Here is a 25,972-nt window from a genome sequence, read left to right as displayed (position 1 = left end):
GGGAGATAGGAGGAGACAGGGAGAAATGGCCTGTATCTAATGAAAAGTTTAAGCTAAAAATTAGGAAAAATAGCTTTACAGGAACGGTTGTTCTGCATAAACAACTGAGACAAAGAAGACAGAGCGTTTTCACTGGCAGATAATTTAGTTGATGCCTCCCAGACACTTAATATTTGTGCTTGGCCAAAGTCCTGGGACCCTCAGACTTTGTCATGAAATTTGAAGAGTGAGGCCTCAGCATATATTGCTCAATCAGTTTTGTGCTGAGGGGAAGACATGACTAAGAACTGGAATCAAACAGGAAGAACTGAAAGTGAAAATTTATCTTAATAAGCATTAAGTTAAGAAAGCAAAACTAAAGAGACTCATGAAATCTTGTGCAAGATAATAATTCATTGCTTAAACCAAGTGTTTGTTGGGTGTTCATTGTGTGCAAGGGACTGTCCTGGCCCCTGGGTGTTGGGAGAGCAGGTGGACAGGCAGGAGGAAGAATAAAGCAAAGATCAGTAAGCAACAAACGGCCACTGGTTTTCTGGAGCTACAGACCAAGTGGAAGAGAGAGGTTCACTAAAAAATCATTACAAGGCAATATAGTTAGAAGTTTCCAGCACAGATGTATTTCAGATGCTGTGACATGTCATAGAAGTCTTGTTTAACTCTGTGGGAATCAGGGATGATGTCACAGAAGTGGTCTTTGAACCAGTCCTTAAAGGATGAGTTGAAGGGGTCAACAGGTACAGAAACCCAGGAAGAATATCTGGGCAGAGGAAATAGCATGTACCAAGGGGCATGAAGACACAATAGTGCGGAGTATGTTGAGAAGACAAAGGGGTGTTACTGGAGTTCAGTGTTTGCATGTGAGGAATGGAAGAAAGAGGCAAGAAACAAGGTTAGAAAGATAAATTAGGACCAACACCTCAAATGCCATCCTGTGAGGCATTTGAACTTAATCCGTTCAAAATGTGGGGAGTAGCACACTGACATATCAGGATTTGTTTATTAATAATCTGACTTTGATGGCACTATAAAGGATGAGTAGAGAGGGAAAAAGGACACAGAAGAGGAGCTTATTAGCTGATGTGGCTATAGTGATGGACAGAGAAGAGTCCGGGATATTGCAGCAGAAAAAGGAATAAAACATAGTAATCCTTGACTTCAGGAGTGAGAGAAAGGGAGGAATTAAGGATGGCTGAGGGAGGCTTATAAGGATGAATTCAGCCTAAGCAAGTAAAAATTCCTTTTACAAAAATATGCATGATGCCACCTAATCTGGATTCACATGCTATTTCTTCAAGAGCTGCAGAAGAAAAAAAATCAATTAAATTTTACTCTCCCAGCTTCCCAACCAAATGGTTCCTAAATATAAGACTCATCTTTCATGTTTCACAAAACAAAATCATATGTTAAGAAATAAAAGTGGAAGAAATTGCTGAAGATTACTTTTAAGTTATTAAGCAAATGGCAACCATCAGTATACCTTGATGTGCCATTTAAACACATTGTACCATGGCAAATGGCAAAGATCATAAAATAGCATTGGTAAAACTAGACACCAAACTGCTAAAATTGATATAACTGTACAGAAGACAAAAAAAAGATTATTGTGTTCCTCTTAAAATTGACCATAACTAAAATTTTAAATAAGGGACCAACCTATTACTCATGATTTACTCAAATAATAAATACAGGAAGAAATACTGGATAAGCACTCATCCCGTTCTTGTGCACTGGTAAGTTTAAAATGTTTTAAACTTTTCATTTTTTTGATACAATCATCACTTAAAATCCCAATGTTATACTGAACATCTTTTCAAACGTTGAAGAGATGAATGGTAATAGATAGTCTTAAATGGAAAGATCAATACCATTTTGATAGCTTCTTCCCCTATTTATCCAGGTAGTATTACCTTGTTTATCTCCATATCCAAGTTATAAAGACTTTAAAGTTTTAACCCAGTTTTTCAGTCTCTGTCTAGACTGACAGCAAGGTGGAGGATCTCTGCTCTCCATTTTCATTCTGAATTTCAGCATACTCTCAACTTACCACAAATGAGATCATGCTCTACCTCAAGACTGAGCCTTGGCCCACACACTTAAGACCAAACCAAACCCAAAGTGGCATGTATTTAAATTCTAACTCACCTTTTGTGACTGCGCCTCAAATAACTCTTGCCGCTGATCTAGTCTTGTGGTGCTGCCTCACTTCTGGTAATTCTGACAGGTCCTGTCTCATTCCTGAGCCTCAGTCTTGCCCCACCCTCCATGCTACATGTCACATTTCTTTTTATCAAAGGTTTTAGCCAATGGTTTGCTTTGGGCTGAATAACTGAGACCTGCTATGCATTGGCAGATGTATACCCTTCTCTCTGGAACTGTGAGTGATGCCTGACCCAGAATCCTCTGTGCCTTGTGGAAAGGGAACACCATCCACAGGCATACATTTGAATGCTTCTTTATCTTGGGCTACCAGTTGGAACTATCTACTTTATGTTCTGCCATTGCTGAATGCTACTTGGACACCATGCTTTACCCTCAGACTGGACCTCGTCTATCTGCTACTGCAACTCAGTTTGTTCCTTGGCTCTTGCTTCATCCCAGTCCAGTAGAAGGGAGACCCCTTTCCTGGCCCTGAAACAGCCCCACCTGCTCCATCCTCCTGCATGTAAAATTAGACATAGGCCATTCTACTCATAATCATCCTCCAAGCTTCCAGTCAAAGAGTGGCTCTATTCTCCAGGATGTTCTGTCTTTTGGCTTTTTCCATAAACTCAAATTCAGTTTCTCCAGACTTTTTGCCACAGAATTCCACTTCTTCTAGGCCTCAGAACTTTTCTTGTTTTCTTGGATCTCATCTCTATATTCTCTCTCCTTTCTACCACAAACAGTGGCAGAATTGGATTACTTCTACTCAACAGACTGGAAAATTTCTTATAATGCTATACCACAGGCTGGTGCTGAGTATCTGAGAACCATGTCAGAAACATCAAGTGCTGAGGATTTATTTCAACCAATTTGAGAGGAATGTACAGATGAACAGACAAGTTTCTGTTTATTGACTGGAATCCCTGGAGCCATTCAAACAGGTTCAAATTAGCCATCAGTGTGGCTAAGGGCTCCACCTCAATTCTATGTGCAGCACACACAGCATTCTAATAGGAAATAATGAACTCTTAGAGGAAGGCGTCCTTCTGTACTGCCTGATAGTCTGACTCAGAATCAGGCAATTCATTCATGGTCCGTGTCCTAATTTCATCAACCATGCAGCCAAGACAGGACACTAGCAATACTGTCTTTTCATATGGCAGGCCACAATGTTATTTATAGAAGGTCAGAGTTTGAACTAGGCCTTTTCAGAATCCATTACAGTATGCAGCTACTGTGTAGTTTTTAACCAATTTTCATCTATAAAATAAATACTTAACAATACTTTCAAGAAAGTATGTGCCGCGCTTAGAATTGAGATGAAGCCATTAGCCACACTGAGGGCTAATCTGAATCTGTTTGAATGGCTCCTGGGATTCTAGTCAATAAACTTTCTTGAAATGATTATAAGTATTTATTTTACAGATAAAGAAGAAATTGATTCAAAGAGGTTAAACAACTTGCCCAAGGTCGTTCAACCAACTGGTTTAAGAACTTAGAATTTTCTGTGTAGGTGATGTTCGTTTTTAGTTTTCAATTTCTGCTTTGCACATTGTGTCTTTTATAATACATTTTATGTATCTTTTCAAAATAAATTGTGTTCATCCTTGTCTCAGCAAAAAAGGATTCAATTTTATTAAAAAAAAGTCTAATTTGTGGAGGCAAATGGCAGATGCGATCAAAACAGAAATTCTCCCCAAGCATTTGCTGATCGAAGTACAGCACGGAGTTGGAGACCTTGAAGACACCCCAACACCCATGTGAGGGATTATCAAGTCTAAAAAATGTCTAGAGACGAAGAAAACAGGCTGAGTTTTCCCAAAACTACATGGCCCTTTGTGCAGCCAAGTTTCGAAGGCACTCCTTATAGATTTGGTATTGCCAGTGATTTCCTTCACAGAGGAAAACAATTCCTTACTGGAGGCAACCCTTTCAGGGAGATGTGTTGTGTTTAAAGGGAACACTACACTTTTATAAGCTTTCACTGGATACAGCATTATGTACCTTTTGCCTTTTTGATTCTAAAGTTTTTTTCCCACTGGAAATTCATAGCTGTTTTCTCTTTGTGAATGCTGATAAATGATGACAATCTATTTAGATCATTGTTACCATCTCAGAATCTAGAAGCACCATTCCTGTCAGGCTTTAAAAAAAAGTAATCGGGCAGATGAGAGAAGTACCTGAGAAAGGGATGTTGTTAAACGGAGGACTACTGTGAGAGTCTGATTGCCTTTGCCACCTCAGCGAGCATCTCCAGGGCAGGTCCTCTCCTACATGAAACTTTTCCCACCATATTCAGCCTCCCAAATTCAACGTGATATTTTATGGGCAAATTATTCAGTCTGCTGAGGTGGGAGTTTGCCTGTGGGCTTACTGAGGATGCCTTGGAGGATTGGTATTTTTTCAGCAGAAAGTTGCAATTCTACTTCTCAAGAAATAACCTCTTTTTACAGCACATGTCAAATATGTGGATTCTAAGTTCTAATAATCTCCCGAGGTTAGTTTTTTTTAAATTCAAGGTTTCCATCATGACTCAAATCTTAGCTGAATATTCTATTTTTTCCAAAATGTTAATTGATCAATTACCAGTATACATTTGGTGCCACCATCCACTAGCCCTGTTAATATTTTGCTTGGACCAAAAGTGGGTAGACTCTTAATCTATAAGAAGGGAATATAGAGATCATATAGAGCAACTTCTTTGTTTTTAGAAATAAGGAAATCAAGGCACAGATCATTTATATTTTCTAAAAGTCTTACAGCAACTCCAAAACTCCTCTTGGAAATAAGTAGGGTGCAAAGAAAATTAAAAAATAAATGTAGAACTGGCATAGAAGAGTCCAGCCCTCCTGAAACTTGGTTCTGTGTCTTTCCCCTTCCCCTGCTTTGTGACAGGATACAAGGATGAAATCGAAGTCATGAGATAAAACATGACATATCTTCCCCATGCATAGGTTTTACTCAGTGATTCAGAGCAGGGTAAGGTGGGGGGAGGGGGAGACTCTATTATTTCTATATGAAAGAAATGGATATTTTACAGAATTGCACACAAAATTTGCTAAACTGTTAAATTGAAATACTAGACTTAAAAGAAACTTTATGTTTGCAACTTGAAACTTCAAGTTACACCCTCAGACTACCCTACCCCCTTTCTTCCTCTGCCATCCAGGGAAGCTCATTTTCATCCCTCTGATAGTGGGAGCATTTGAGTGGGAAAAATTGAAAAGCACCGTATGACACTGTGAAACTTCCTGCATAGAGGAGTTAACCTAAAAGCAGATACCTAGACCAGCCATGTTCGCTTCTCCCAAAACTCCAAAAACTATTCATGTTTTTATTAAGCCCATAAAGTCTGGAACCATGTGAATGACAACCGCATGTTCCAATTAATTTTCACTGAATTTCTCAAACCATTCTATGGAAAAACAAATACATCATACCAAGAACTCTGGGTTTTGGGGGTTTGGTTTTTTTTCTTAAGTCTCTTAGGTAGTATCAAAAAGTGTTCTAGAATTGTATTATTAGTCTTTCCTATCTTTTATTTTTTTGAGCGTTTGTGACATCCTATAGAGATCAGGTCTATTTTTTTTTCTTTTTATAGACAGAAATATCTGGCTGCTTTCAAATATTTTTGAAAGTATCAGGTACTTATCAGACCTTAATTTTTTTTTTAAGAAAAGGGCCTGGATTCTTCTTCTTATCCACCCACGCTATCTGTTAGGAATCTGTTTATCAGCATCCTTGCCTCCAGGAGAAAACTAAATATGGGAAACCTAGGAGTTATCCTTGAGCCTCCCTCTTCTTTACCTTACTTCAAGTCAACCAGTCACCAGGATTGCTGATTTACCTAGCACACAGTTCTCAAATCTGTCACCTCGACTTTATCTGTGTAGCCACAGCACCGATTCATGCCCAGAACTCTTGCCTGAATCAGTCTCATCAGTAGTATAGCCCAGAACATGTCAATGCATGATGGAAATGAAGGTCTTGAATCTCGGCTTCTAATGACATGGCAGCCCAAGATTCAGTATGCTGTAATGAAAAGAGCCCAGAAAAGAGCCCTGGATACATTTCTCTGACATTACCATCACTGCATTGAACGTGAATTATTAATTAGAGAAAATGCTTATTCTCCCTCTCAAAGAAATGACTTCTTTGATAATGGGAACCATGTTTTATTCATTTCTGTGTTCCCAGTACTTAGCTGTGTATTTGGCACATGGTAGATGTTTGCTTAACTTTTTGGAATGACTGAATGAAATTTCCCACATTTAAACTATGTGGCCCCTCTTGCCTACTCAAAGGCTTCACTAACCCTGCTCTCACTCACATCATCAATTTTCCCCTCTCTGTTGATTATCCTCATCAGCATGCAAACATGTCACAATAAGTCCTCATTTGAATTTTTAAAATTCTGTTTACCCTACATTACCCCCAGTTACTGTCCAATTTTTCAGCTCACTTTATAGCAGAACCTCTCAAAAGATCTTGTAATCACCATCTTCCCCTCTATTCTCTCTTTAACAGGAAATGTTTTCTCTTTTCCACCCTACCAAAAGTGATCTAACCACAGTCATCAGTGACTTCCCCATTGCCGAATTTGTCAATTCTCAGCCCTCGTTTTATATGACCTATCATCAGCATTTGACTTAACTGATAAATTCCTTCATATTGAATTAATTTTCTTCCAATACCCCATTATCTCTTGGTTCTTCCACCTTGCCAGCCATTCCTCCTCATTCTCTCTCCTTTTGGATGCTCCTCCCTGATCTTTCCCAAGTCTAACATTGTATTACGCAAAGGCTCAGTTCTTTGTGTTCTATTCTTTATCATTTTTACTTCCTAGGTGTCCTAATTCAGACCTGTGGCTTACATTACATCTATAAACTGATGACTCTCACAGTTGTGTCTTTAGCCCAGACATCTCTCCTGAACTCTGAAATCTATAAAGAGACTTTATTGTTTACATTTAGTTGCCTAGATGAAAGTATCCACTTAGATGTCTCACAGAAATCTCAACATTAAGGTGTCCACAACTCCTTCTCCCTTACACACATACACACATACACACAAACACACACACACACACGCACACAAATATGTTTGTGCATGCTTTTATTTTTCAGTCTTCCCCAGGGTGGAAATGCTATCTTCATTTTTCTAGTGCTCAAGAGAAAAACTTCACATTTATTTCATCAGCAAATCCCACTGGCTCTACCTCTAAAAACATCCTGAGTCTGATTATTTCTTAAACCCTTGGCACCTGCTCTAAGCTGTCATCACCTCTCTTCTGTTTAATTGCAATAACCTCCTAACAGATCCCCTTTCCTTCTTGAGCCCCTACAGTCTCTGGATCCAAAGCAATTTTTCTTAAAGTAGACGTCAGATTATATTACCCCTTTACTCAGAACTCTGCATTGTTTTCCTGTCTCACTCAGAATAAAATCTAAAATCCCTTACAGTGGTGTCCAAGACCCTGCATGGACAGATCATCTCTTCCTGTCTGATTTCATCACCTTCCGTTCTTCCCTTGAGCACTCCACTCCAATTGTGATGGTTACAATTGAGTGTCAACTTCATTGGGTTGAAGGATGCAATGTATTCTTCCTGGGTGTTTGTGAGGGTGTTGCCAAAGGAGATTAACATCTGAGTCAGTGGGTTGGGAGAGGCAGACCCACCCTCAATCTGGGTGGGCACCATCTAATCAACTTCCAGTATGGCTAGGATAAAAGCAGGCAGGGGAACGTGGAAGGACTAGACTGGCTGAGTCTTCTGGCCTCCATCTTTCTCCTGTACTATGCTTCCTGCCCTCATACATCAGACTCCAGATTCTTCAGCTTTTGGACTCTTGCACTTATACCAGTGATTTGCCAGGGGCTCTTGGGCCTTAGGCCACAGACTGAAGGCTGCACTATCGGCCTTCCTACTTTTGAGGTTTGGGGACTTGGACTGGTTTCCTGGCTCCTCAGCTTGCAGGTGGCCTATTGTGGGACTTCACCTTATGATCTTGTGAGTCAATACTCCTTAATAAACTCCCGTTCATATATTCATCTATCCACTTAGTTCTGTCCCTTTAGAGAACCCTGACTAATACCCCAGTCATACAGGTCTCCTGGCTGGTCCTGATCTGGCCAAGCACACTCTCACCTCAGAGCTTGTGCCCTGCTAACCTTCTGTTTAAAACATTCTTCCATGACTTATCTACAGCTTTTCTTATTCAATTCATCGAAATCTCTGCTCTAATGTCACCATATCAAGAGGCACTTTCTCCTCACCCTAACACAGCACCTGTTCCTTTTCCCTGCTTTGTCTTCATTGTTCTCACTCTACATGTATTTCTACATGTATATTAATTTGTTGCTTAGTCAGCATCTGTCTCCCTCCTTGCCCCTCAAACCAGACTATAGACATCACTAAAACTGGCATCTTAATTATTTTTGGTTTTTTTTGTTGTTGTTTTTTTGTTGGTTTTTTGTTGTTGTTGTTTTGTTGGTTTATATACATGTTATATATAATATATATATATTTAAAATTTTACTGATTTATTTCTAGCTCCTAGAACAGAACCTGGCACATGGCAGACATTCAATAAATATTTTTAAATGAATGAATGAATGAACAAGTCGCCTTGGCAAAGGGCACATGGAGAGAATTTTCTTGCTAATGCATACTTTTGAACCCTCTACCTTGGCTTTACTAGTACCATGCTTTAAATAATTGAGCTAATGAGCCCAGACAAGATAATGATATTTCTTATTAGAAGATGTAAGAATGCAGAGTGCCAAGGCTGCTGAGAGGACTGCTGGTTGTTATAGCAACTCTGAAAGCCAGGCAAGTTGGCTGCCAGCATGCGTTTATGAAAACATGTTTATGGAGCTTCCTAAACATTTTTCTGAATTGATTAGACATGTATTTTGTTTGTTGTCTCATATTAGGAGTTATTTACCTTGTATACACAGTAAGTTAAGGCACCCTGCAACATACCCTAGAAGGGAATTGTATTAGTTACTCGAAACACCTACATCTCTGCATCATCCAACTAAAAACTGAGTGGCAGTTAAGAGAAAAACTGCTGATTAGAAATATTTGAAGATTCGTGTAAAAACCAGAAAATGGCTTTTGATAGAGTTGCAATTAAGCAAATCAAATAGTCCTAATAAAATTTTATATTTTGTTTCTTAAGGAAATCTCTCCCATTCTCTCTAGATTGATTTTCTTTTCCAAATTCTTCTATTCAACATACTCTTAATTAATATTTTTAGTGACCTTAAGTATGGGAGGGCCGTCACATTTATCTATTAAGTCTTATCTATAAATTCAAATGTATTATTTTTCCATATAATATTTTATTAACATTTTCACAGAATCGATCATTATCCCCATTTTGCCTAAGGCTTAAGGAGACTGATATTCTCAGGGTCACCAAGTGGTAGAAATGGCACTCAAACCCTCATCTGTCTGACTCCAAAGAGTGTATTTCCACTATTTCACACAATTTTAAAAATAATACTTCAGGAATTATCCCACTTGCCTACAGAATCCAGAGTGCTTTTGCTAGGACATTCCTAAAACCTTACCAATTCTTCATTGAGTCTGAGGATGGTTTTAAGAACTCCAAGGTCAAAGACACTGTCCCCAACACCCATATCAGCTCAGCAGTGACTTTCAATAAGCAAACCACAAAGGAAAACAGTTACCCTTGGGCTTTGTGGTTCATTGAGTTAAATTCAGTTCATTTGTCAGCATCTCCATAAAGGGAACAAAAGGATAATTCTTTTCATTCACTTCTTGATGGCCCTTAGCAACACTCAGTGAGCAGCCACTGTTCATCCCGTGGCTATGGTTATTATTAACTTTCCTCTCCACTGCCAGGATATATCGCAGCACATCCTACTGATCCTGCTTCCACAAAGTTCTCAACAAATAAACTGGGTCAGGCCATACGCCACATTTTTTTCTCTTGACATCTTGCCTTCCTCTTTTTTCACCTTTATGTATGAAATGCAAGACCTTTAATGCAGAAATAAATACTCAAAAGTGTTTGAGTGAACATCAAACCTCAAGTACCTTAAGTAACATCATTTCCTTTAATGCTGTTTCCCTATCATGTTGATAAGAAATGTTGATACCAATTTTATTTAGTATATTTGGGGGGAAAATACACACACACACACACACACATACACATACCTACATACATACACAATGTTAAAACAGTTCTTCAAGGCCTTCATTACCTCTAATTCTAGATCATCACATTAACATTCCAACTCAACTCTTCAGCCTCTGTCTTTTCTCTCTAATGTCCATCCTACACACTACCCTGGATTTACCTTATAAGCATAGCTATAATCCTACTAGTCCCCAAATTAAAACCTCTAACTATGACTCAATACATATGACCAAAAAAAAAAAAGTCTAAATTTTGGAGGCTGGCATATAGGGTCATCCTTTTTGGATAGACCCAACTGACTTTTAATTTATCTCCTATCAGATCCCTTTAAATCTCAAATTAGGTTAGTCATCATTCTCTTAATATGTGATATGCTTTACTAGCCCTGTACTTTTTCTAAGCCTCTCTTTTCTTCTCCCATCATGCAATGTCCAGGAGCAATGAGTTCCATTCCTAGAATTTTAATTATCACCAATGCCCAGATAATTTCAAAACCTCTAAGTTCTCTCTCCTTAACATCAGGCCTGTTTTTCCATGTGGATGCCCCCCAGGGACCTCAAATCCACTGCTCTTCCCAAATCTGCTGCTTCTCCTGCAGTTCCCATGTCAGTAAGTGGCATCACTATTTTTTCAGTCATTTAAGCCAGAAATCTGAATGTCAGTGTTGTCTCCATCTTCTCCTTATGGCATTTTCACACCCAGCTTTGTACTGTTTGTGACTTGATAATATTTCTTTTCCCCTTAATAAGAATTTAAGTGAGGTCAAGAAATGTATCATATTTATCATTGAATGTCTGGTTTCTAAACCAATGCCTTGCATATAACAAGTTCTTAACATTTTTCTGTCCCAAAGAAACAATAAATTCACTACTCACGTATTGATTATATTCACAGATGTTTTTAATTATTGGTGAATTCAAGTGTGCAAGTGAATGAGATCAAACAAGAAAAGAAACATACTGAAATAATGGCATGTGTAGTTCTATAGAGCAAGTCCTCAAGTTACACCATTTCCTGTAATGCTGTTTCCTTATGATGTTGATAAGAAAAAAAATCCTCCCAGCCCGGGCCACTGTCTGCGTGGAGTTTGCCTGTTCTCCCCATAACTGCATGGGTTTTCTCCAGGTACTCCTGTTTCCTCCCACATCCCAAGGATGTGCTAATGCTAGGTGAATTGGCAAGTCTACACGGTCCTAGTCTGAGTGAGTGCAAAGGTGGGTGTGAGTATACCCTGCGATGGGAGGGTGTCCCGTCCAGGGTGCGTTCCCACCTGGTGCCCTGAGTTGCCAGGACAGGTGATCTTGAACTGGAATAATTGGGTAAATCATCGTCTTCCTTTTCATTAATCTTTCTTAAATGTATGTATAGCTCCCATTTATTTTGATGTTTAATATTAGAAGTATTTGCTTCTTTATTTAGAAGTTTGGTGATTACTTTTTTTGACCAGAAATATACCATAGGAACTGAACTCTTGTTTATATTGATTTGACTGTGGTCAAATTGGTTTTTTTATACATAGTTTCAATTAAAGTTGCAATCTCCAAGAACTTATCCATGACATGAAGCGAGGACTTGCTGAATTTAAGAAAATCTACTGAGAGAAAAACAAGGCATTCAAGTCAGACCTTGACTCACTGCACCTGTGTGTCAATTTCAGCTTGTAAGTAGGTAGGGCTGACAATGAAAGGGATTCTGCAAAAATGTCAGCAGGTGATGTTTCACATGGAAAGATGCTTTAATAGCTCTACTCTTACCAGCAGCAGCCCCCACGGAACAAAGAAATCAAGAATTTGGGAGGCTTATGAAGGAATGAACCAAAGTTCAGCAATGTATTAGTTCAATGGTTGGATGCTTAATTTAGTTTCCCATGGCTGCTGTAACAAATTACCATGAACTTGCTGGCTTAAAACAACATTTATCTTCTCTCCAAGTTTTGGAGAACAGGAATTCAAAATAAGTATCACTTGGGCAAAATCAAGGTGTCAGCAGGGGCTCATTCCCTCCAGAAGCTCTAGAGGGTAATATGTTCCTTACCTCTTCTACCATCTGGCGGCTGTCAGCATACCTTGATTTGTGCCCACATCACTCCAATGTCTGCCTCTGTGGTCACAATGCCTCCTCCTCTTTTGTCTGTCAAAGCTCCCTTTGCATCTATTTTATAAGATGTGTTTGTATTTAGGGCCCATCCAGATAATCCATGGTCATCTCCCCATCTCAGGATCCTTAACTTAATCACAACTGCAAGTTCCTGTCTCCTAATAAGGCATAATTTACAGGTTCCAGGGATTAGGATCCGATACATTTGGGGGCTCTTATTCACCCTACTGAAGCAGAAGTTCTGCCTGAGTGCTGGTGTGAAGTAAACTCAGTGCATGTTGGTTGCTGTTACTGTTTTGATGCTATTGTTGTTACCCCGAGACCAAAAACTGATCCAATACTTCTGAACATACATAAAAGAAGCTCAGGAAATTTGTTACTCCTGCTAGCCCTTGAGTCTTAATAGAAGATCAGTGAATTTCAAATCAAATATTTTTCAAAAATGGCTGATCTTATATTGTTAAAGTTGCCTACAGTCATTTTTGACTGCTCATTCATTTTCTTCTATCCTTTCTTTGCGTATATGTGCAGTTACTTTTGATAGTGAGCTAGAAATATGCATAGTACTTAATTTGAGCATATGAAGAGAAGATTATCTGCAGTCTGGTGGGTGGGTGGGCTCACAGCATTGCAGCACATAATATATTTTAATTTGGTAAATGGAATATTAACTTCATTCCCAAAACCTCTTTATGAAAGTGAAAAGATTTGAGTTAGCGACTGGATTTAGAACACCAGGCGCTGTACAGTCACTCTTTCAGGAAAAGGTGCTATATAAAGCTGCACAATAAAAGAGTATACTGCATCAAAATGTTCTCATATGCAGTGTAACCAATTCCATTCCTTTCTGAGATATGCCAATGTACAGAAGAAAATTTAAAACTTTTTAGTTTTATAAAGTCATTTATATTCTTGCTTCCATTGTGGACAAGGTAATAGAATTTTTATAATCCAAACCCAATTTATTATATGGTACATTTATATTTTCCCAACAACCACTAGATCGATATTTTGTAATAAGAATAGATAGTTTCAAATTTAACTCTTTCTAGAATTTAGCATTTTTGCATTCAGTCCCAGCATCCATCCACTTAGAGTTTGGGATTTTCTCTGCAAAGATTGTTCTATCCTGCTACTTTAATCATTTTTATTGAAAAATCTTTTGTATTTAAATAAATGCTAAAGGGGATATCACCACTGATCCCACAGAAATACAAGCTACCATCAGAAAATACTATAAATACCTCTATGCATATAAACTAGAAAATCTAGAAGAAATGGATAAATTCCTGGACACATAAACCCTCCCAAGACTAAACCAGGAAGAAGTCAAATCCCTGAATAGACCAATAACAATTTCTGAAATTGAGGCAGTAATTAATAGCCTAGCAACCAACACAAGCCAGGACCAGACAGATTCACAGCCGAATTCTACCAGATGTACAAAGAGAAGCTGGTACCATTCCTTCTGAAACTATTTCAAACAACAGAAAAAGAGGGACTCCTCCCTAACTCATTTTATGAGGCCAGCCTCATCCTGATACCAAAATCTGGCAGAGACCCAACAAGAAAATAAAATTTCAGGCCAATATCCCTGATGAACATCGATGCTAAAATCCTCAATAAAGTACAGGCAAACTGAATCCAGCAGCACATCAAAAAGCTTATCCACCACGATCAAATCGGCTTCCTCCCTGGGTTGCAAGGTTGGTTCAACATATGCAAATCAATAAACGTAATCCATCACATAAACAGAACCAATGACAAAAACCATATGATTATCTCAGCAGCTACAGAAAAGGCCTTTGAAAAAATTCAACACCCCTTCATATTAAAAACGCTCAATAAACTAGGTATTGATGGAACATATCTCAAAATAATAAGAGCTATTTATGACAAACTCACAGCCAATATCATACTGAATGGGCAAAAGCTGGAAGAATTTCTTTTGAAAACTGGCACAAGACAGGGAGGCCCTCTCTCACCACTCCTATTCAACATAGTATTGGAAGTTCTGGCCAGGGCAATCAGGCAAGACAAAGAAATAAAGGGTATTCAAACAGGAAGAGAGGAAGTCAAATTGTCTGTTTGCAGATGACATGATTGTATATTTAGAAAACCCCATCATCTCAGCCCAAAATCTCCTTACACTGATAAGCAACTTCAGCAAAGTCTCAGGATACAAAATCAATGTGCAAAAATCACAAGCATTCCTATACACCAATAATAGACAAACAGAGAGCCAAATCATGAGTGAACTCCGATTCACAATTGCTACAAACAGAATAAAATACCTAGGAATATAAGTTACAAGGGATGTGAAGGACCTCTTCAAGGAGAACTACAAACCACTGCTCAAGGAAATCAGAGAGGACACAAACAAATGGAAAAGCATTCCATGTTCATGGATAGGAAGAATCAATATAGTGAAAATGACTATACGGCCCAAAGTAATTTATAGATTCAATGCTATCCCCATCAAGCTACTATTGACTTTCTTCACAGAATTAGAAAAAAACTACTTTAAATTTCATATGGAACAATAAAATAGCCCATATAGCCAAGACACTCCTAAGCAAAAATCTTTTTTATTTAAATGTTTATTTTCTTAAATCTACTGTGTAGAAGCAACAAAGATAGGCATAAAGATAACGAAAAAGACAGGTCCTAACCCAAGAAGGTCAAAATATCATGGGCGAAACATTTATGTAACGGTAATAGTCACTAAATTTTACTGATTAGTTACTCCATGCCAAGCACTAGATGCCTTATATGTACTAGTTAATAAAATGATCACCACAATCCTATGATGTAGAATGCTGTTATTATCCAGGTGTTTTCAGACGGTGAATGAGGCTTAGAGAAACTCAGTGACTGGTCCCAATAAGTAGATTCAGATATTCTGAATCTATCCTGAGCTAACACCCTGAAGCAGCTATAGTGTCCCCAGTATAGAAGACTCAAACAAGGTAGCACCAATGAGGAAGCAATTGATTTTCCTTCTCAGACCAGAGACTAGCCAAAGAAATTCTTAGGTTGTGTCTTTAAGGGTAGCAACATTTAGGAGTGCTTGCTATGTGTCAGATATTATTCTAGCACTTTACGCACATAAAATTCACTAATCCTTGCAGCAATCCTACACAATAGAAACTATTGGTATCCCCAGTTTAATGATGAGGAAATTGAAGGACAGAGAGATTAAGTAATCTATCCAAGACCACACAGCTAGGAAATAGTAGAGCCAGAATTCCACACAGGCAATCTAGCTTAAAAGCATCTGTTTTTTTGTTTTTTTGTTTTTTTGTTTTTTGTTTTGAGACGGAGTTTCGCTCTTACTGCCCAGGCTGGAGTGCAATGGTGCAATCTCGGCTCACTGCAACCTCTGCCTCCTGGGTTCAAGTGATTCTCCTGCCTCAGCCTCCTAAGTAGCTGGGATTTCAGGCATGCGCCACCACACCTGGCTAATTTTGTATTTTTTAAGTAGAGACAGAGTTTCACCATGTTAGTCAGGCTGGTCTCAAACTCCTCACCTCAAGTGGTCCACCCACCTCAGCCTCCCAAAGTGCTGGGATTACAGGTGTGAGCCACTGCACCCAGCAAAGAACATCATTTTTTTTTAACTTTTATTTTAGGTTGGGGGTTACATATGCAGGTTTGTTACATAGGTAAACTAGTGTCACGAGGGTTTGTTGTACAGAATATTTTGTCACCCAGTTACTAAGCTTAGTTATTTTTTCTGCTCATCTCCCTTCTCCCAACCATCACCCTCAAGGAGGCCCAAGTGTCTGTTATTCTCTTCTTTGTATTCATGAGTTCTCATAATTTGGCTCCCACTTACAAATGAGAACATGCGGTATTTGGTTTTCTGTTCCTGCATTAGTTTGCTAAGGATAATGGCCTCCAGCTCCATCATGTTCCCACAAAAGACATGATCTTGTTCTTTTTTGTGGCTGCATGGTATTCCATGGTGTAAATTTACCACATTTTCTTTATTCCATCTGTCATTGATGGGCATTTAAGTTGATTCTGGTTTTGCTATTGTGAATACTGCTGTAATAAACATCGCATGCATGTTTCTTTATGGGAGGATAATTTATATTCCTCTGGGTATATACCCAGTAATAGGATTGCTGAGTCAAATGGTAGTTCTGCTTTTAGCTCTTTAAGGAATTACCATACTGCTTTCCACAATGGTTGAACAAATTTACGATCCCACCGTATATAAGTGCTGCCTTTTCTCTGCAACCTCACCAGCATCTGTTATTTTTTTACTTTTTAATAATAGCCATTTTGATTGGTGTGAGATGGTATCTTATTGTGGTTTTGATTTGCATTTTCTCTAATGATCAGTGATAATGAGCTTTTTTTCATATGATTCTTGGCTCCATGTATGTCTTCTTTAGAAAAGTATCGGTTTATATCCTTTGCCACTTTTTAATGGAGTTATTTGTTTATTTCTTGTGAATTTAAGTTCTTTTTTTTTTTTTTTTTTAAGACAGAGTCTCGCTCTGTCACCAAGGCTGGAGTACAGTGGTACGGTCTCAGCTCACTGCAATCTCCATCTCCCAGGTTCAAGCAATTCTTCTGCCTCAGCTTCCTGAGTAGCTGGGATTACAGGCGCGTGCCACCATGCCCAGCTAATTTTTGTATTTTTAGTAGAGATGGGTCTTTGCTATGTTGGCCAAGCTGGTCTCGAACTTCTGACCTCAAGTGATGCACCAGCCTCGGCCTCCCAAAGTGCTCAGATTACAGGCATGAGCCACCATGCCCACCGTGTTTAAATTCTTTATAGATGCTGTATATTAGACTTCTGTCAGGTGCATAGTTTGCAAATATTTTCTTCCATTCTGTAGTTGTCTATTTACTCTGTTGATAGTTTCTTTTGCTATGCAGGAGAAAAGCATCATGATTAGCCTCTGGGCTAATGAGATGAACAAGTGTCAATCATTAGCATTTTGAAGTCACAGTTGTTAATTTAAAGAGTTTGATTCAAGTATTCCATGGGTAACCAATCATCATAGACACAAATGTTTTCCAATAGAATTCTCATAAAGGTTATGAGAATCTGTATGATTTAACTCTCTGATTTTCAATTTCCTAATTGGTGAAATGAAAATGATCATATCCACCTACTCTGAGGTTATCACAAAGTTTCATTATAAACATACATGAGTTCCTTACAAATTGCAAAGTGTTGTGCAAAAGTATTACAAAGCTGTTACTCCACTAACTAGGAATAAAGGAAGAAAGCTTAAAAGCCCAAAAGTGTGTGTAGGGGAAGCTAAAACCTAGAGTATACGGAAAGGAATGACTATAGGTATAACTAAAGATCACCTTTTAGAGGATCTTGATTGCCATTCTAAAAAGTTTCTTAATTCGAATATACAAATCAATACAAAATCTCTGGCCAGAAGAGTTATACACTCCTAGTTGTCCTTTAAAAATAAGAGTTTCACTAGTAAGGTGGAATGGGAGACCCTGGAAAGAGAGGAAGTTCAGTCAAGGGCCTTCTCTGAGAGTCTACTAGTGAAAGGGTGGGGGTTGGATCAAATCATGCTATTGGATGAAGAGAAAGGCACAAGTCCAAGACATTGCAGAGGTGAAATAAACTTGACTCTATGATGTGGAAAGAGACATAAAGATAATTTAGAAGTTTTGTCTTGGCAATTTAATATGTTTCAGGAAGGGGAATTGAATTGTATAAATTTAGTCCACTCTTTAAGAGATGTTTATTGAGTACTTCCTAATGCTAACACTGCTTCAGGTATCCCTATTTTATATTATCATTTTTCATCCTCTTTGACAACTCATTCATTAATTAATACATTTAAGAAGTATTTTGAACACTGTGTTTCGTGCCAGATACTAATGAAGAAACCCCTAGATGGTGTAACTGACCCAAAGTCATATCAAATGGCAGAGTCTGGCATCTCACCCTGAACATCTGCCTCTTTCTGCCACTTCCCATTCGTTCAGGTCAGATACTGAGTTTCATTTAGGACACGTTAAGTTTAGGGATTCTGTGGGATGTTGGAAATGCTGATTTTATGCCCAAGAAAAAAAATGAAGATGCAGAATTAGTATCACCCTATATTGGCAATGCCTCAAGGCTTATCCAGTTCTAAAACACTGCATTAAAGAGGGACTTGAAACATATTCTCAAGATACATTTTAAAGAGCCAATAAAGTTGGGAAATAATATAATGCATACTCGAAGTTCCATATAAGGTTTTATTTTACTACTTGCCTAGGCAGAAAATTATCTGCATTATCTGTGAGCCCTTTGGTGCTGAGGATTGTCTCTTATTTATCTTTGTAACCCATTATCTGTAGCAATGCTTGATATAGAAAGAGCAACCAATAAAAGTTTGATGAATTAGTGAATGAAAGAGAAACAATGAAAGAACAAAGCAAACAGGATGACATGGAAAGAGCACATGGCTAGGAGTGGGAAGAATTAAATTGCCCATGATATATCCATGACCTCTATTTCCACTTTATTAAAATAGTGGATCGTAATGCCAGCTGTACTTACCTCATGGGGTTTTTGGGTGTCAGATGAGTTCAATTTAACAAGCAACAAGCATTTATGGTGTATCTGTTATGTACCTGGTACATATTATGTACAGTACCTGATACATAACAGATCCACCATACATACTGTGCCAGGATCAGGGACCTTCCAAGAATGAATAACATAATCCCTACTTTCAAGGAGCTCACAATGGAAAAATAAATGTCAGTAATAACAAAAAAAAAGACAAGATGTTGATCAGTGGGAGAAAGAGATAAGCATCTATTTGTGCATCTAGTATCAGAAAAGCCTTAGGAAAGAAAGGTGTAATGGGAGATATAAAATGTATGAAGCATCACCCAAATATAAAATATAATCAAACTAGTAGTTATTTATCACAGATACATTTACATTATTTTAATTCAGACATTCCAGGGTCTAACTTATGCATCTAAGAACATTTTGATAATACCCGTGAATTCTTAACACAGGTGTAAGGAAAGTGTGATTCTGATGCCAGAAGCCTCCAAGTTGAAGTTTCAGCTTCACTGTGGAATTGCATTTGCCACCTTACACAGCACATTGCACAGGCCTTTACTTCCTCTTCTGTAAAATGGGGATGATTATATCTGTCCTGCCTAATGAGAATTGAAGCAGATATATGAAAGCAATTTACAAATTTCAGAATGCCATATAATATGTCATCTAGGGAAAAACGCTAACCTTTGTGAACATGCTTTTATTAGAAGTTTAGGGCTGTAATTGCTCAGTATTTCTGGTAAATCAATCAAATGGTAATATATCCTGAATCTATATCTAAACCTTATTGTCAAAATTATCCTCAAGCGTGATGATCTGATGCTATTGACACAAGGCATATGAGATCATATTACTGCCACCATCGCCTTGTTGCCATGGTAACCATAGCAGGCTGGCAAGAAAGCTCCCTGACAGTTGAATTGGAAAGAACAAGAAAACTCAGCCCACTTCCTGCATTAAATGAATTACAAGTACGTGTAAAGAAAGAAAAGAAAATTGCTAACCCTTAATCAACTGCTTTTATTTTTTATACTTATAAGGAATACAGAGCCGTGTAGGGGACCTCGCTTTCCCACACACTGGGGTTCAGCACTTTCATGAGGTTGGAAGGTGGCATTTAGGTATTGGCTATGAAAAAAAAAAAAAAACCTTAAAATACACATTAGCTTATATAATAGTCTTCTCTCTCAGGCTTGTGCAGTATTAAGCGGCAGCTGAGTCAAGCCTCTTTCATTTCTCTGGATGCAAAGCCAAAATAGAAAGCTATGAGGACACTAACAAAAGTATCCTTCAAGCCTGAGAAATAGAAATTATACTCTTAAAAATACCTTTTAATATTATATAAGCCAAATAGTGAGGACCTGGGAAATAAGTTCTGACCTGGAAATAAGACTTGCTTTTCTTTAATTTTGCAGGTCTCTGATACCATTAGAAAATGGAATTTTTAATATAATTGTTCAACTTGAAAGTGAATTTCGTGGAGACAGAAGGAGCATTCTGCCATTCTATAGTCAGGTTTTAAAATTCAGTGTTCTTTGGTAAAAATTTGCTGAGTTCGGGCTCCATGCCAGGTGCTGAGGACACCAAGTGGAATATAAGCCATGGTTATTGTCCAGATTGCCTGCCAGGGGGCACAGATGTGTGGGCAGATAGCTTCGATGCAGTGTGATAAGGGCAGTGATGGATAGTGGTTTGTGTAAATGCTCCTGGAGCACAGAGGAAGGCCATCTTAATTAGAATGGAGAGCAGAAAAGGCATCCTGGAGAAGGAGATGCCTGAGTCAAGTCTAGAAAGAAACATAATGGGGTAATCAATACAGTGAAGCAATGGCAATTTTAATAGTTTTTATCAGCTTTTTCCCTTCTTGAAATACTTCAAGTTACAGGAAGTTATCAAACAAAAAAAAGTACAAATTCATAACACGCTCAGGTACACCCAGCAACCTTATTAATGACAAAAGCCATGTTTCTGAAAGAACATTTAGTGTTCTAATATTTCTCAGAAACGCTTTTATTTTTCAAACCAAGCAATAGAGAAACTTCCTGCTTCATATTAATATATAAAAACACAGTGAATTTTCATTCTTTGCTTTTAAGCTCGACCTAGTGGCACAAAAGAAATGAGCATTAAAAGGGTAAATGAATAAATGACCTAGAATGATGATAAATATTTTAGAATTCTTCAAAATATAATTCTCCAATCAGTGCTACCACTTCTGTCTCCACAGCAGAAAATGTCAGTTTTCATCCAACTCTTGGCATGGTTTCTTGGCTTCCTTTGATATCAGGCAAGATGTATTTCTATGATAGAATTTATTCCCAACTGCAGTAGGCTTATCTGATTTTATCGTGGCAATTTTGCACCTTCTTAAAAATCTAATTTATTTTACCGTGGGCTGATAGCACCACTCAGTAAGGGATAATTGACCAGTACTCCTGAAGTTAGGAGTTAAAATCCACTCATTGAACTCACGCCTTCACTTGCAGTTTCTCGTCTATCTGACAACACCTAGCCAGGTTTCAGCTTTGCTATCAGAGAACTTTAAAAGCAATGTAGAAATACCACCTAGATAACTAGTAAAGATGTGGGCATCTACTCTGGGCCCAGAGTTGGCTCTCTTTCTTATGTTTATATTTGTGGTCATAAACCCTACATCTAATTTCAAGTTCTGTCACTAATTAGCTCTTTGAGTTTTGGCTGGTGTTCCCTTCTCTGGGCCTATGTTGAGTTTTGGCCACAGTTACCTTCTCTGAGCTTTCCTTTCCTCATCTTAAAGCAAGATGTTAGTACTGCACAGAGGTGCTGTGAGGGTTAAATGAGATTGGTGAATATCAAAGTGTTTCCCCACTGTAAGGGGCTGTAGATGGAAACATCTAATGATGCTTTAGTGTATTGGTTAAGATGACATGGTGTGTTGGGTAAGTGCATGAAGACAAATGCTAGATTTAAATGCCAGCTCTAGAATTTCCCAGCTGGGTGACCTTAGTCACACCTTACATCTCTGTGCCTCAGCTTTTCCTTTTTAAAGTGGGGATAAATGAATAAATAGTAAATAACATTATGATCACTTACATGTATTTTGAACCCTGCGAAGTAGGCAACATTATCTCCGTTTCATAGAGGAGGAAACTGAGAGTGAAGAAATTATTCTTCATATCTTACAGATGAAGAATCCAAGAACCCTAGGAGATAACTTCCTCAAGCTTATAGCTAGGAAATTATGGACCAGACTTCTGTCTTGGGTGTGTCTGTCTCCAAAGCCCATGTCCTGTTCTGCCATACTCCGCTGCATCTAGCTCAGGGCCTGGCACATAATGAAAGCCCACCCATTCATTCCTTTACGTTTATTTCACTGCTGTTATATGTAATAGGCAAGGTAACTAGTAGCCAGCTAAGCCCACAATAGGAATTGCTTTACTTGATGAACCAATTAACTTCCTTTGTCATTTAATAAAAACAGGCATCCTGAGAGAATAGGACAGAAGCTGGGCAAATGCTGATAGTTGAATAACGATACAGAAAGGTCCAGAGCTTGGGAACATTCTACAGCTCAGTGTGAGTTCCCTGGCTAGCCAGGGAGCAACCTTGAGGGCAGGTATCAGAGTAAGAAGAGAAAGAAGCTGAAGATAGACCATCAGTTCACATTTAAGCTTTAATTCCACCTGCATGACAGGAGGCATTTCCTGCTCAATGACAGCTATGACTTCTTTGAGGCCATTTACTTCCCTTCCTCATTCCCTGTGAGTGGTCATTACCATGTATCTCACCTCCCTTTCTCTTTTGTCCGTTCCGTGTCTCTTGAGTTCTCATCTTTGCTCTCTCAACTTCTGAAATGCCCTGAAGAAGAACCCTATTATGCCCATAAAGTGTCCTACTGAAAGCTTTTTCTTTTCTCTTTTTCCCTTTTTCTGTCAAACACCTTTACAATTGTCTCTGTATCCTCTTCTCTGTTCTAAACGCTGTTTCATACTTTTTCTCGGTAACCATTTCTTTAGTCACCTACCTTCTTATCTGTTCTCTTTTTAGCTCAAATCCTGTGTCCATAAATAAAATTGTCAATCTTTTATGAAACAAAACAGAACAAACACTACCTTCTTTATCTATTTATAATTGGTTTTACTGTCTCTAATCTGTTGTTTTCACTAATATTAGTACCCAATTCAGTGACTATGATTGCTGAATGTTATTATGAACCCCATTCTTTCTTCAGGGCCCCAATTCCTGATGGCAACTTTTCCAGATCCATTCATGCTTTCATTCATTCATTTATATGTTCTTCAAATATTAATTGACTACTATATGTTAGTTACTGTGCTGACTACTGGGGACGTTAGGTGGACAGATGGTTTCTATCCTCAAGGTACATAGTCTAGTTGGAGAGAGAGAGAACTGAACCACTGGCTAAAATGCATTGTGATCACTGCATGGAAGTTTGCACAAAGTGCATTTTCTGTCATTCGGCTTATCTTCACAAGCTGAATCTTCTGTACCTCTTTCAGCATCATCACCTACTATAATGGTTCACTGGAAAAGAGTGACCAGGGTAGGAATCATAGGGATTAAAGATGCTGCTCTTGCGGTAATGTAGCTATGTTACCAGGGTAAGGTCATTTGAGCCTCACATCTCTTAATCTGTGAGAAAATGAACCTATTCTTTATTCTTTATGTTCTTCCTGGGAGGCCCAGGGAAAGTTTCAGTGAGAAATACACAAAGATATAGATATCCTGGATTTTAAAGATTGAGATAAGTGTAATGTCGCTATGGTTTAAAAAAATCTTTGTTTTAATTATTGTATGTGTTTATTTCTCTCTTCGTCTAGCACTTCTGTTCTCTAGATATCTGTGTTATTTATCTACTCAGACCTCCCTGTGTCTTTCTGGGAGTACTTCTTGCAGGAATTCATCTCATTATTGCAGCCTGACAGAGGAAGGAACTGAATTGCCAGAAAATTGTGGCTAACCTACAAGTGAGCCTGTGTTACAACTCACTTAAGTGAGTGAATCTGCATCCCAAGCCGGGCGATTTCTGGATAGCTCGGTCTTGATGCAAGGCTAATCTTTTATAGTTACTAGTTTCCACTGAATCCTCTGAGTATAAAGATTATTAAGACTGCATAAGGCATTTCTGTTTTCATTATCCTCTACTTTGGTCTAATGTTCCAAAAAGGAATGCCAGATTTTCTTTTTATAGAAATAGATACCCCAAAGACAGTCCTTGTGATGTTACAGGCTGTTGAGTATGTCTATCTAACATTTTAATTTGCACTTCATTTATAAGTCTGAGGCAGCACAGTGGAGTTTTCTAATTAATCATTTGGCATTCACATTGGCTTCTCTGTGCAGGAGTGTATCAGTTTCCCATTCTCATCACTTCTACACAGCACCGCAACCCAAAGAGTGAGGGTGTAGCTGCTCCCCTTCAAAAATAAGAAACGGCTCTTAGAGGCAGGTGTAAAAGTGGGGTGATGGGGTCATTGTCCATTAGCTATTACTGTATTTACTATATTAATCTATAAATTATATTACATCTTAATATTAAAGATGCATGATTTTATATTTATTATTAATTTATATATTTTCACTATATTAATTGTTTTTATATCCTGAGTTTACTGTAATTACTTCTGCTGCAGCATCCATCATTCATCCATCATTTCGGTGTAATGGAGTAGGGAGGGGAAACATTGCAGCTAGAGCAGACGTCTGGACCATAGTTCTTGCTCCAACCGTTATTCTCAAGATGGTCAGGACGAAGACACTTAACCTATCAGCCTTTATTATTCTGTGAGGTATTATAACTGAAAGCTAAATGAAAAAAAAAATGTCCTACAGAATATAAATCATGATTCTGACTAGTGTTATCAATTAGTAACCAAATTTTAAGACAATCTAAAAGACAACTTTTTTGAAGCACAATAAGGCAACAATGATGAACAATTTCTTGTGTATTCCAAAATGATGAAAAGAGTAGAACTGGAGTGTTCCTTACACAAAGAAATGATAAATGCTTGAGATGATGGATACTGATTTGATCATTACACTTTGTACGCTTGTATCAAGATATCACATATATCCCATAAATAGGTATAACTATTAAGTACCCATTTAAAAAAAGACACCTTTAGAAGCCGACAACTTTAAAAGCACTTCTTGCCCAACTTTATCACACATATTATTTCTGTTGTATGAGTATATAGGCTTAGCACTCTTAAAACATTATCTTTCAAGACGAAATTCAAAACATGATTTAGAAGAATACATGGCTGTAGGCCACTCAAGTGTAGAAGGACAAGAATCCTCTGACCCTTGTCCTAACTCTGGATTTTAACAAGAAGCACATAGCAGCATCTCAGCTATGAGAACTTCTAATCTGTGACTTTTTAGCTATTCCAAATTTTTTTCCACTATGCCATGATGTTGGCTGATGATGCCGAAGTAGACTGTGGTTGTGAAGATACTAGAATAATGGGAAATTTCTTTATCTTGCAAATTAGGCTGCCAGTAGTAATTGATCTCCTTGTGCCTCTTGGAAAAAATCATCCTCAGTACCAATGAGCATTTCTATTGAAGTAGAGATCTGAGCCCTTGCAGAGATCCCTAGTAAAGGATCTGTTAGGGAGGGTTTCTCACTCCATGTCACAGACTGTCTAAGGGATATGTATTTGCTTGTGCAGAGCTATATTCCTAGAAACCACTCTTCTTGTTGGACACCAGCTTCAAAATTGGGTCTTGACCTGAATCAGCCTCTTCAAAATCAGGTCACCAGCAGTTCTCTCACTCCTTAACTATAAACTACATGAGAACAAGGATTATGCCTGATTTCCTTAACCCCTCTGTCTCTACTGCATAATATGGTACCAGGCAGTAGGAAGTAAAATTTTGTTTTTGTTTTTGTTTTTTTGAGACAGAGTCTCGCTTTGTTGCCCAGGCTGGAGTGCAGTGGCACCATCTCGACTCACTGCAAGCTCTGCCTCCCAGGTTTACGCTATTCTCCTGCCTCAGCCTCC

At 38.3% G+C, this 25,972-nt stretch overlaps 1 protein-coding gene across 12 annotated transcripts in view; it reads left to right on the top strand.

Moving 5' to 3' along the window:
* Positions 1-25,972, top strand: part of ANKS1B (ankyrin repeat and sterile alpha motif domain containing 1B) — a 1,280,047-nt gene that overhangs the window by 879,301 nt on the left and 374,774 nt on the right. The gene's annotated exons all lie outside the window — the stretch shown is intronic.

This window comes from Pongo pygmaeus, chromosome 10 (genome assembly GCF_028885625.2).
Source record: "Pongo pygmaeus isolate AG05252 chromosome 10, NHGRI_mPonPyg2-v2.0_pri, whole genome shotgun sequence".
In the NCBI taxonomy this organism is placed as follows: Eukaryota; Metazoa; Chordata; class Mammalia; order Primates; family Hominidae; genus Pongo; species Pongo pygmaeus.
This window is presented reverse-complemented; position numbering and strand designations above follow the sequence as displayed.